The sequence below is a fragment of the Tursiops truncatus genome, chromosome 3 (genome assembly GCF_011762595.2).
Source record: "Tursiops truncatus isolate mTurTru1 chromosome 3, mTurTru1.mat.Y, whole genome shotgun sequence".
In the NCBI taxonomy this organism is placed as follows: Eukaryota; Metazoa; Chordata; class Mammalia; order Artiodactyla; family Delphinidae; genus Tursiops; species Tursiops truncatus.
The window spans coordinates 161,187,560-161,200,188 of NC_047036.1; positions in this window are offsets into that span (position 1 = coordinate 161,187,560).

The following is a 12,629-nucleotide window of genomic DNA, read 5'->3' on the forward strand; positions in this document are numbered from 1 at the left end:
GAAAACCATAATTCAAAAAGAGTCATGTTCATTGCAGCTCTATTTACAATAGCCCGAGATGGAAACAACCTAAGTGTCCATCATCGGATGAATGGATAAAGAAGATGTGGCACAAATATACAATGGAATATTACTCGCCATAAAAATAAATGAAATTGAGCTATTTGTAATGAGGTGGATGGACCTAGAGTCTGTCATACAGAGTGAAGTAAGTCAGAAAGAGAAAGACAAATACCGTATGCTAACACATATATATGGAATTTAAGAAAAAAAAATGTCATGAAGAACCTAGGGGTAAAACAGGAATAAAGACACAGACCTACTAGAGAATGGACTTGAGGATATGGGGAGGGGGAAAGGTAAGCTGGGACAAAGCGAGAGAGTGGCATGGACATATATACACTACCAAACGTAAAATAGATAGCTAGTGGGAAGCAGCCGCATAGCACAGGGAGAGCAGCTCACTGCTTTGTGACCGCCTGGAGGGGTGGGATAGAGAGGGTGGGAGGGAGGGAGATGCAAGAGGGAAGAGATATGGGAATATATGTATATGTATAACTGATTCACTTTGTTATAAAGCAGAAACTAACACACCATTGTAAAGCAATTATACTCAAATAAAGATGTAAAATAAAATAAACTACACTTTCTCATAATTCAAAAAAAAAGCAAGGACTGCCCTTTTTATCTTTTTGGTTATGTAAATTTTTTTAGTATATTTTGGATTTCCAACTGGAAAGTTGTGAGCCTTTTTTCTATACATTTTTCCTTTTGTTCCTTCTTTCCCGTCCTTCCCTATATTATATTTTAAGTCCCAGGATATACTTCGGAAACAAGGGTGTCCTGTCTACCCTGGCACTCATAAAATTTTTCCCCCAGGGGTGCACACTAGTGCCATCCGGATCAGAGGTCTCCTCCACGACTACCGGGTATTTTATAGAGTTTTTAGTTTAAGTTTGAACTAATCCCTTTGCCGTACCACAGTGAGGCTATGGGTGTTGTCCCCTGTAACTCAGAGGGTCAGGATCTTCGTTGCAGTAGAGGCAGGGGCAGCAGCAGCAGAGGTGAGCCCTCATATTAGGAGAGTGGACTCAGCTCACCACCTACTGGCTGCCTTTCCCAGTCTCCTTCTCTCTCTGAAATACCTGATCTTTAAGGAGTGGCCATCTCATGGGCTCACCTCATTCACAGGGTATACAATCAGCCTTTTACTCCCCAAAGACAAGGCAATCCCAGCCTCAGTTACAATTTTACTTAATGACACTGATAGGTTTCAGCCAACACATCGACTGAGGACCACTTTAACAAAGGAGCCTTTCTCATACTCCTGCTCAGAGAGGACAACGAATTACCAAAACTTCCAACTCGGTGTCCTCTGTATATAGAACCCAGGGTTGGTGGGGTCAGCAATGCCACACAGGGCAGCTCAGCGCAGAGAAGGAGCTCCTCAGCAAAGAGCAGCTCACAGGGCAGGAGTCTCCAGGCTTTCTTATCAGCCTGTCCAGGTAAGAACTAGGGGAAGAGGGAGGGGTGAGCTTAACTTTCAGTAGTCAAACATCATATATGTGGACCCCCAACAGCTCATTATAAGAACAAATCCAGAAAGCATTAGCACTGGTTTGTTCTTATACAAAGAAACACTAAGAAAATGATCAAGAAGTAATCAAAACTGGTTATTTCAGGGTGGCTGGAATAAGAGCAGAGAAGTAGAACAGGATATGTAAGTTAGTTTCCTATCTCAGGAATTTTTTTAAAAAATCAACCTTTCCATGCATTAGTTACTGAAAATAAGAAGAGAAATTTACATACACTGCCTTTTCCTATGATTAATCATTATTTTAAATTAGCTTTTGATTTTTAAAATTTAAACTTTTCTACATAAGAAACTACTTCAAAATTTAATCCTTTAAACACTAGCAGATATAAAACTGCAGACCATGAAAAATTTACAAATCCCTTTCCAACTAAAAAAACGGGATTTCTATCAACAGCCCTAACGTACAATGCTTCAACTTACAATTTTTCGACTTTCAACAGATACACTTACAACCATCCTGTGCCCATACAACCGTTCTATTTTTCACATTCAGTACAGTACTCAATAAAGTACATCAGACAGTCAACACTTTATTATAAAATAGGCCTCGTGTTAGATGATTCTACCCAAATGGAGGCTAATGTAAGTGTTCTGAGCATGCTTAAGGCAGACTAGGCTAAGCTATGATGTTCAGTAAGCAAGGTGTATTAAATGCATTTTCAACTATCAATATTTTAAATTTACGATGGGATTATTGGGATGTAAGCCCATCATAAATTGAGTAAGATCTGTAATAGTTCCTCCCTCCACTATATTTAACATAAAATATTTTATAGTATGAGTAGCATATTATAATACATTAGGGGTTTCAATTAAGCCCTGAAATGTACTAGAAATTTCAAAGATTTCCATAGGCTTTGAGGTGTTTTCCTCATATCAATGAAAAAAGAAATTCAACTGCTTTTTCCTCGCATGCGTTAAAATAGGAATTCATTTGCCTTAGGAATAGTATAGCCTCTTAAAAGTCAAAGTTCTCTAGAGACATGGACAAACACTGACCTAAAAAATGAAAGAAGCAGGGCTTCCCTGGTGGCACAGTGGTTGAGAGTCCGCCTGCCGATGCAGGGGACACGGGTTCGTGCCCCGGTCTGGGAAGATCCCACATGCCGCAGAGCGGCTAGGCCCGTGAGCCATGGCCACTGAGCCTGTGCGTCCGGAGCCTGTGCCCCGCAATGGGAGAGGCCACAACAGTGAGAGGCCCGTGTACCGCAAAAAAAAAAAAAAAAAAAAATGAAAGAAGCACCTGAGAACTTAAAAACACCCATATCTCACATCTTGAGGGTCTCCTGCCTAAATGGAACCAAAATTCTACCTGGTTCCACAATTTTCTTATCTTACACTGTATGTGTCAACCAACTTACATAGTATAACCCCGAATGCCAATGAGAACCAGAATCAACACAGATATGCAGCATGCTTCGCTACAATTCAGAAAACAAAAACACCACCATGTTCACAAAGTTGAACGTAATCGCAACTTGGGTTCTAAACACTCCTGGTTGAGATGTAACCCCCTACAGTGTGTCAGCCTCTGGTGAAGGAGGGTAGGGACACCTGAGCAGCCACAAGAAAGAACACTGGGAGCTCCATATGTCCTCCCCCCTGTAAGCATGGACGCTCTCCTTCCTCCAGGCTTCTACTCTCACAAGTGAGGAAACTCTCAGCCTGATTCTGTTTAAGGGTCTGACCCAAATGAACTCCCAAATTCATCAACCCTTTGTCCATGAGACAGAACACCTGACCTTCAGACTTTCTCGATGTGCACCAATTACATTCTGAATGCAAAACGTCAGCATAAGGCCTAAAAATGTCTAGACCTAAGGAACCACAACTACAAACTCAGAAATACCATCACGACACACCTCCCACCCCCGTGTGCACATGCATCCCCAGTGTTCCAGGGGCTTTTCTCAGTATAAAGGACTCCTTCTGTGGTGGGTGTGACCAGGAAGAACACCAGCAGAAGGTGGCTCTCCAGGAAGAATCCAACAGGTCTTTAAGTATTTCCCTTTGCAGACAAAATGGGAGCCATAGCTTGGGCCAGGCCGCTGCTCCACTCTGCAGTTGCTGTGGAACAACCGTTGATACTTTAGTTTTTTTTTTTTTTTTTGGTACGCGGGCCTCTCACTGCTGTGGCCCCCCCCCCGTTGCAGAGCACAGGCTCCGGACGCGCAAGCTCAGCAGCCGCTCCGCGGCATGTGGGATCTTCCTGGACTGGGGCACGAACCCGTGTCCCCTGCATCGGCAGGCGGACTCTCAACCACTGTGCCACCAGGGAAGCCCCCGTTGATACTTTAAATGACACAAAGCCAGTGTGTGAACAATCCCAAAAGTCACTCAAACCCAGCATTTACATAGAAAGGAGGGAAGAAAACTGTAAGGCACTTTGACGAGTTCAAATAGAAAACCCCAAATATCTATTCAGGGGTCAGGTAATTATTATTTCCAGGGAAAGAAACTGGTTTGTAAACAACTGATCATACTGGAACACTTCTACTCTGCAATTCTAAGCCCTGGAAATTTACTTGAAGACACCCAAAAGTAAAGAATAGACCTCAGGAACTGCCTATACATGCTCAGGGGAATAAAGAGTGAAAGAATCCTATACAAATGGAACGTGTAATACTGGAACATATTATTTTCTTCTAAAATTCACCTCTTTCTTGCCTGTTTAGAACTATTTTATACTCTCTTTGAAGTTCTATTGATTAAATACATTTTACCTCTATTGAAAAACTGAGACTTAAATAAGTGAAAAAAATCTTTCTGAGGTGACAAACCCAGAGAGGGGCTGTTCTGACAAAACACCCAGGAAAATTTCCAAAGAAGAACCTCCACCCAAAGCACTTCCCATAGGATGTGTGTGTGCAGGACAGATTAGGGGGAGAGGCAAGAGGATTTGATGCAACCTAGTTCTAAGTGGTTATTCTCGGCTTTCCTCTCACAAAAACAGCCACAGGCAAATATAAATCTTTTAAAAACAGCATTCCATGGCTCTGGAGAAAAAAGATAAAATATTGGATCTGTGTGACTTGCAGCCGGAAGACAAACAGTTAGCTGATTATAATGTGAATTAGAGAGGGGAAGTTGGCTCTGGGAAGGAGATGAGGGATCTGAACATTTAGGGATTTATTATCAGTCCTAGGAAGAGCTACGGCGGGGGGACGGGAGCATGGATTTGAGACTCCGCTTCCCAAGTATGTGGAAAACTCAGGAGAAAACAGGTGACCCCTGGGAGAAAGGGACCGGGAACACCGCAGACTACAGCTCCTCCCACGCACGAACCCCAGAGACCGAGGCCTGATTGTCACTAATGACCCTCCCCGTGGTTACCGCACAGTCTGGGGAGACGCGGGGACGTAGGCACAGCGCTGCCCAGCGAAGCTCTGGGGTCGGGCGCCGAGCTAAATAACGGGACAGGACGCCCGGCGTCCGGCTGCCGTCCCAGCGTCCACGCTGCGGGCGGGAGGGGACTGAGGACCGAGCCCCGCCACAGCCGGTTCCCACAAGACGCTCCGCCCCGACTCCACACTCAGGGGCAGCACACTCACCATTTCTAGGTTTCCTGGGTCTCCCTGAGTCCTTCCTACGGCTCCCACGACCAGTGCAGGTCACAGCGCAACACAGACCACGGCCCGCTCACCAGGAACCGTGAACCACAGGCTATACCCGATCTTCGGCAAGGCCGGCGCCAGTAGGGACGTCCACTCCGGTGCGGTACGTCGCCCCCACCCACCTGCTCCAGCGGCGCCCCTGATTGGATAGCTCGGAGGGCCACGCCCCTCAGCTTGAGCTACAACAGGAGGGAGGATGCGCTGCTCACCCGAACCACCTTCTGCCAGTGAGTGGGAAACTGACCCAGCCACGATCGTTTGCATGGAGAAAAAACTTTCTCCTGGCCTGGGGCTGCCGCTACAGTTTTTTTCTCCCAGCTCTTCGTGAACATGTGGTCACAATTTACAGGGAATTCTTGAGTTTTCGTGAAACAAGCACACAGCATGAGGGTGGGCCAGGCCACACTGGAACAAGAGGGTCTTCTGTCTCTAGGGATCAAGGGCTTGGCATAGGGCTGTCAGGCCACTCAGGGAACTGCAACCCTTGTTCAGAAACACAAGACACTAAATGTGACCTCACCACTGATAATAAAGAACCCGGCTGCATTTGATCTTTGATCCTTGCAAGGATTGAGCCTTCCACCCATCCCTTTCCCACCCCCACTTATTTGGCACTTAAGTGAAAGAAACCCAGGACACTTGGGTCTGTGGGAAGTTTGAACCCAACAACCCCAGCCTGGGCACAAGGACTCAGTCTAACCACAGGGTGTGAGATGTACTCATTAAACTATTAGGTCATGAAATAAAATTTCATATTCTAAGGCAAGTCAAGGAAAATTTAAACATAAAAAATTTTCTCTGCCCTTTGGCCTCCTCCTCCCCCTCTACTGTGCATTGTGTATCAGCATTATGCATCAACCAAACCTCCCCACGGGCAGAAATACCTGCTCAAGCATAAAGAGCAACATTCTCCCAGTATCAAGAAGATAACTCCTTAGGAGATAGCCTTCCTGCTTAATCTTGTAAGGGGCCACGAATACCCATGACCCACTATTCATACTTCCTTTGTACATGCAGCCCTGGATTGTGTAAACTGTCAGTAATACATCATTTAATGTGCAGCCCTCTGCCTCAAAATCTTATATAACTGTGCTTCGACATCTAGTGGGCAGAATAGTTCTTGGAGCTTTCTGAGGGTATATTTCCAGGTTATAATCCTCAATTTGGCTCGAATAAAATTTTCCATTTCTTTCTTAGATCGACTAATTAATTTTTTTGTCAACACAGGTTTCATTAAATTCACATTTTACATTGGAAGGAAATTTATTTTAGATCAGATTTTGCCAGTGTTTCTCGAGAACTTCAAAATGTAACTGACTATAATGTCCCTAAGGCAACTGATTCCGATTTTCACTGATAGAAGAAAAATAGTCTTTATCTAAACAGGAAAGTATCTGGAAATCTGCGCCCCGCCCCCACCAGCTTTACTGAGGTATGACTAATAAAACTGCCTGTATTTAAAGATTACAATGTGATGATTTAATATACGGTATCCCGGGGCTTCCCTGGTGGCGCAGTGGTTGGGAGTCCGCCTGCCGATGCGGGGGACACGGGTTCGTGCCCCGGTCCGGGAGGATCCCACATGCCGCGGAGCGGCTGGGCCCGTGAGCCATGGCCGCTGGGCCTGCGCGTCCGGAGCCTGGGCTCCGCGGCGGGAGAGGCCACTACAGTGAGAGGCCTGCGTACCGCAAAACAAACAAACAAACAAACAAAACAAAAAAAATATACGGTATCCTACATTGTATACTTGAAATCAGCCAAGGCAGTGGATTAAGTAATCTCACCACCCACACAAAAAGTAACCATGTGGGGTGATGGATGTGTTCATCAATCTGGAAACTCTTATATGCCTACAAGATTGAATTGCATAACTCTTAATGTATTTAATTTATATGAACACCTTTATTGAGACAATGTAGATACCATACAATGCATCACATTAAAGAGTACAATTCAAAGGCTTTCAGTATATTCCCAGATATATACAATCATTCCCACAGTTGATCTTTGAAGATATTCATCATCTCAAAAAGAAATTCCTCTTCACTTTTTCACTCCCAATATCCCATCTTCCTCCTCCAATATCCAGCCTTAGGAAACCTTAATCTACTATTTGTCTCTATAGATTTCCTTATTCAGGGCTCTCAAATGAATGGAATTATGTAATATATGGTTTCTGTGATTGACTTCATTCATTCGGCATAGCTTTTTCAAGGTACACTGGCATTGATCAATATTTCATTAATTTTTATGGCCAAATAATATTCCACTAGATGGATAAAATGTTTTGTTTACCCTTTCATCTGTTAATAGACATTCAGATTATTTCCACTTTTTGGCTACTATGAGTAACATTGCTATAAATTTCATGTACAAATTTTGTTTGACCACGTTTTCATTTTTCATAGGCATATAGCTGGGAAAGGAACTGGGGGGTCATATGATAATTATAGATTTAATTTTTGAGAAACTGCCTGACTGTTGATCAAATGGCTGCACCATTTGTGAATAAAATATTTCAAGTGTTGATAGAAAAAAAGGATCTAACTAGAATTCGTTGTTGAGCAAAATTATCCTTCAAAGGTAAGGGGGAAATAAAGACTTTGAGACAGGGCTTCCCTAGTGGCGCAGTGGTTGGTAATCCGCCTGCCAAAGCAGGGGTCCACCTACCAAAACAAGGGATGAAGTTTCGAGACCTGGTCCGGGAGGATCCCACATGCCGTGGAGCAACTGAGCCCGTGAGCCACAACTGCTGAGCCTGTGCTATGGAGGCCGCGAGCCACAACTACTGAGGCCCGTGCGCCTGGAGCCCGTGCTCTGCAACAGGAGAAGCCACCACAATGAAAAGTCCGTGCGCCGCAACGAGGAGTGGCGCCCGCTCACCGCAACTAGAGAAAGCCTGCGCACAGCAACGAAGACCCAACGCAGCCTAAAATAAATAAATTTATTTTAAAAAAGAATTTATAAAGACTTTGAGACAACATATTAGGGAATTTGTCACCAGTACGCCTGCTTTGCAAGAAATGTTAAAGGAAATTCTTCAAAAGGAAGGAAAGTGATAAAGGGAGAGCTTTTGAGAAAAAAATAAATGAAGGGAAAATATCACTTTAAAAAGTTCTTAATTAATCTGATAGATAACAATTATTGAAAATAATACCAGAAACAATTTATTTGGTAATTATAGCTTATGGATAAGCAAAATGAATGACAGCAATGTTGAAAGGGACAGGAAGAGAGGAACTGGGAATATGAGGAATTTATACAACCAGTGAAGTGGTTTAGTGATACTTGAAGGTCGACTTGGGTTAACTGTAAATGTATACTACAATTCAAGAGCCACCAGTAATAAAGTAAGTGAAGTATAATTGATATGCTAGGAGAAGAAAAAATAGAATCAAATAAAATGCTCAAAGCCAGAGAAGACAGAAAAAAGGCAGAAGACAAAAGGGAAAAAAAAAGAACAAGGGCAACAACTGGAAACCACAAAAATTATTGTAGATATTAATGCAACTGTATCAATAATCACTTTAAAATTCAATGGTCTAAATACAACAATCAAAAGACAGATACTGTCAGAATGGATAAAAAAACAACACCCAATTATGTATTGTCTGTAACAAACTGACATTAACATTAAAGACAGATGGAGTAAGACTAAGATATGTAAAGATGTATCATGTTAACAAAAGAAATAGTTGAGGGGACTTCCTTGGCAGTCCAGTGGTTAAGACTCTGATCCAGTGGTTAAGACTCCATGATTCCAATGTAGGGGGAGCAGGTTCAATCCCCGGTTGGGGAATTAAGATCCCACATGCTGCGCGGTATGGACAAAACATTAAAAAAAATTTTTTTTTAATAGTTGAAATATCTAATTTCAGATAAAGCACAGGGATAAAATGGGGCATTACATAATGATAAAGGGGTCAAGTCTCTAAGGAGACACAGCAATCCTTGTGCTTATGCACACAATAAAGTGGCAAAATACACCAGGGAAAAATGGATAGAACTGCAAGGAGAAATAGATGACTCCACTATTATTACTGGAGACTTCAACACTCCATTAATAATTATGAGAACCAGCAGCAACTGGATTTAACTGAAAACTGTGAAATAACTCCATCAAGCAACAGCAGAATATATATTCTTCTCAAGTGCATATGGAAAATTCATGAAGATAAAACACATTGTATAACATAAAACACACCTTAACAAATCTGAAAGAAGAGAAATCATATAAAATATGCTTTCAGACCACAAAGGCATTAATCTAGAAATCAATAACAGAAAGATATTGGGAACTCCTCAAATACTTGGAGATTAAACAACACACTTCTAAATAACTCATGGATCAAAGGAGACTCAAGAGCAATTAAAAATTATTTTGAATTAAACAAAAATGAAAGTACAATTGATTAAAATTGTGGGATCTAGCAAAAAAGTGCTTAAAGGAAATTTATAGCATTGAAGGCATACACTTGAAAAAAGAGATCTGTGTAATAAGTGATCTAAACCTCAACCTTACACAACTAGAAAAAGATAAGCAAATTAAACGAAAATTAAGCACGAGAAGATAAATAATAAAAGTTGGAGAAGAAATCAATGAAATTATGGGAAGCCAATGGAGAAAACCCAACAAAACCAAAAGCTGGCTCTTTGAGAATATTAATAAAATTAAGATACGTGTACACAAGCTGAGGAAAAAAAGAGGGAAAAAAGAAATTATTAGTATCAGGAACAAAAAGGGAGAAAATAAAACTGTAAAAGCGTTTGACAAAATACATGACAGCGAACAACAAATAGAAGGGAAGTTCCTCTTCCTGAGAAACACCATCTACAAGAAATCTGTGGTTAACATGATACTTATGGTGAGAAACCAGATGCTTTCCTGGTAAGATCAAGAAGGCAATGGACGGCCCCTCTCTCACCAGTCCTAGTCAACACTGTACCAGAAGTCTAAGCTAATCCAATGAAAGAAAATACAACGAAAGGAAATAAAAGGTATACAGAATGGGAAGTAGGAAATAAAACTGTCTTTTGTCACATATGACATGATTATGGAGAAAAACTCAAAGAATCAACAATAACAAAGAAAACCTCTTGAACTAAAATAAGAGAGTAGATTAAGGTTGAAGGATAAATGGTTATACAAAAGTCTACGCCTTCCTATAGATCATAAATGGTTAATATACAAAAGTCAGTGCTTTCCTATCGTTCCAAACAAATATAGTCAATTGATCTTTGACGAAGAGTCAAAAGCAATATAATGGGAAAAAACAGTCTTTTCAACACATAGTGCCAGGGAAACTAGATAGCCACCTGCCAAAAACAAAAACAACATCAAAAAATCCCTACCATGTAATCAATCAATGTACCTAGACACAAATCATAAACCTTCCATAGGAATTAACTGAAAATGGATTATAGATCTTACGTAAAATGCAAAACTACAAAACTCCTAGAAGATAACACTGGAGAAAATCTAGGTGATCTTGGCTTTGGTGATACATTTTTAGAAACAACACCAAAAGCAAGATCAATGAAAGAAAAAAATAGTAAGTTTGACTTCACTAAAATGAAAACTTGTTCTGTGAAATGCAGTGTTAGGAGATTAAAAACACAAGCTGAAGTCTGGGAGAAAATCTTTGTAAAACACTTCTCTTGTAAAGGACTGGTATTCAACATGTCCATTTATAAGAACTCTTATAAATCAATATATCAAACAATTAAAAATGGACAAAATATCGGAACACATACCTCACCAAAGAAGATATATGAATGGTAAATAAGCATAAGAAAAGATGCTCAACATCATATGTCAACAGGAGTTGCAAATAAAAGAAGAATGAGATACTACTAGACACTATTATGGCTCAAATCAAAACATCAAGAACAAACACCAAATGATGGAGAAGATGTGCAGCAACATGAACCCTCACTCACTGCTGGTGGTAATGTGAAATGATATGCCTACTTTGGCAGTTTCTTAAAACTAAACCTATTCTTACCAGGTTCCTCCTAGCAAGCAGGTTCCTTCCCATTTCCCCAAATGAGTTGAAACTTTCGTTCATAAAAAAACCTACATACAAATTTTTATAAGAGCTTTATTCATGATTGCCAAGACATACAGGTAACCAAGATATCCTCCAATAAATAACAGAAAAAATAACCATGGGAACATCCATTCGATTAAATATTATTAAATATTTTTAATATTAAGATATTAATATTTAATATTATTAAAGGATATGAGGTGGAACTTCGCTGGTGCTCCAGTGGTTAAGACTCTGTGCTTCCACTGAAAGGGGTGCGGGTTTGATCCCTGGTCCGGGATCCCACATGCCACACGGTGCAGCAACAACAACAAAAAAAACAACCTCATGAAAGTGATAAGATATAAACTTAGTATTAAAAATAAAATAAAGATTATTTTTAAAAAAGGATATGAGGTATCAGGCTAAAAAGATATGGAGAAACCTTAAAATAAGACTGCTAAGTGATTGTATAGTTCTGGAAAGGCCAAAACTATGAGAAAGTGAAAGATCTTTGGTTGCCAGTGATTTTGGGGTGGGAGGGAGGAATAAAGAGGTGGAGCACAAGAGATTTTTAGAGCAGTAAAAGTACATGATACAGAAACGATAGACACATGTCATTTCACGATGTCAAAGCCCAGAGATTGTATAACACAGAATCAAAGCAATCTTACATGTAGACTTTAATGCATCAATATTGGTTCATCGAATGTAACAAATACACCACAGTAATACAAAATATTAAAAATAGGACAAACTACGTGAAGGCACAGGGGTTATGTGGGAACTCCTTACTTTCTGATCAAGTTTTCTGTTAACCAAAAACTGCTGTAAATAAAAGTTTGTTAGGAAAAAAAAAGATAAAGACAGATACATTAACATTCATCTCAGATGACTGATAACTGAAAAGGGCCATCTTTCATTCAACTGATTTGAATTTATTTCAATGAGCCATTATGATGCTCTTATGAGGCCTGGACCCTGAGACTTGGAAGAGAGGTTAAAACTACATTGAATGCTGTGTTCCACAGCCCAGGCCTGGATATTCTGAGAAGTGAAATGAGTGCCTTGGTTACTATCAGTAGTGCCTGGGACTCTGACGTGGATAAGAGTGTCCTGGCGAGGCCTTAGTATATATACAGACAAGTGTTACCTTGATTTATATTGTGCCTGTTAGGCAAGAGATTCCCAGAATTCTTTTACCACAAACTCTTAGACAACCATCCAGGGGTCTATAAACACATGCTGATGAAGCCAGTTGCTGGTCAGTGCTAAGATGACAGCCTGATGTTTCGTCAGTTGTGCACCCTTGAGTCCCATCCTTCATCACAATGTCCCAAATAAGGGATGAAAAGCAGCAACTCTGCCTGAGCTGGATCATGTATGAAT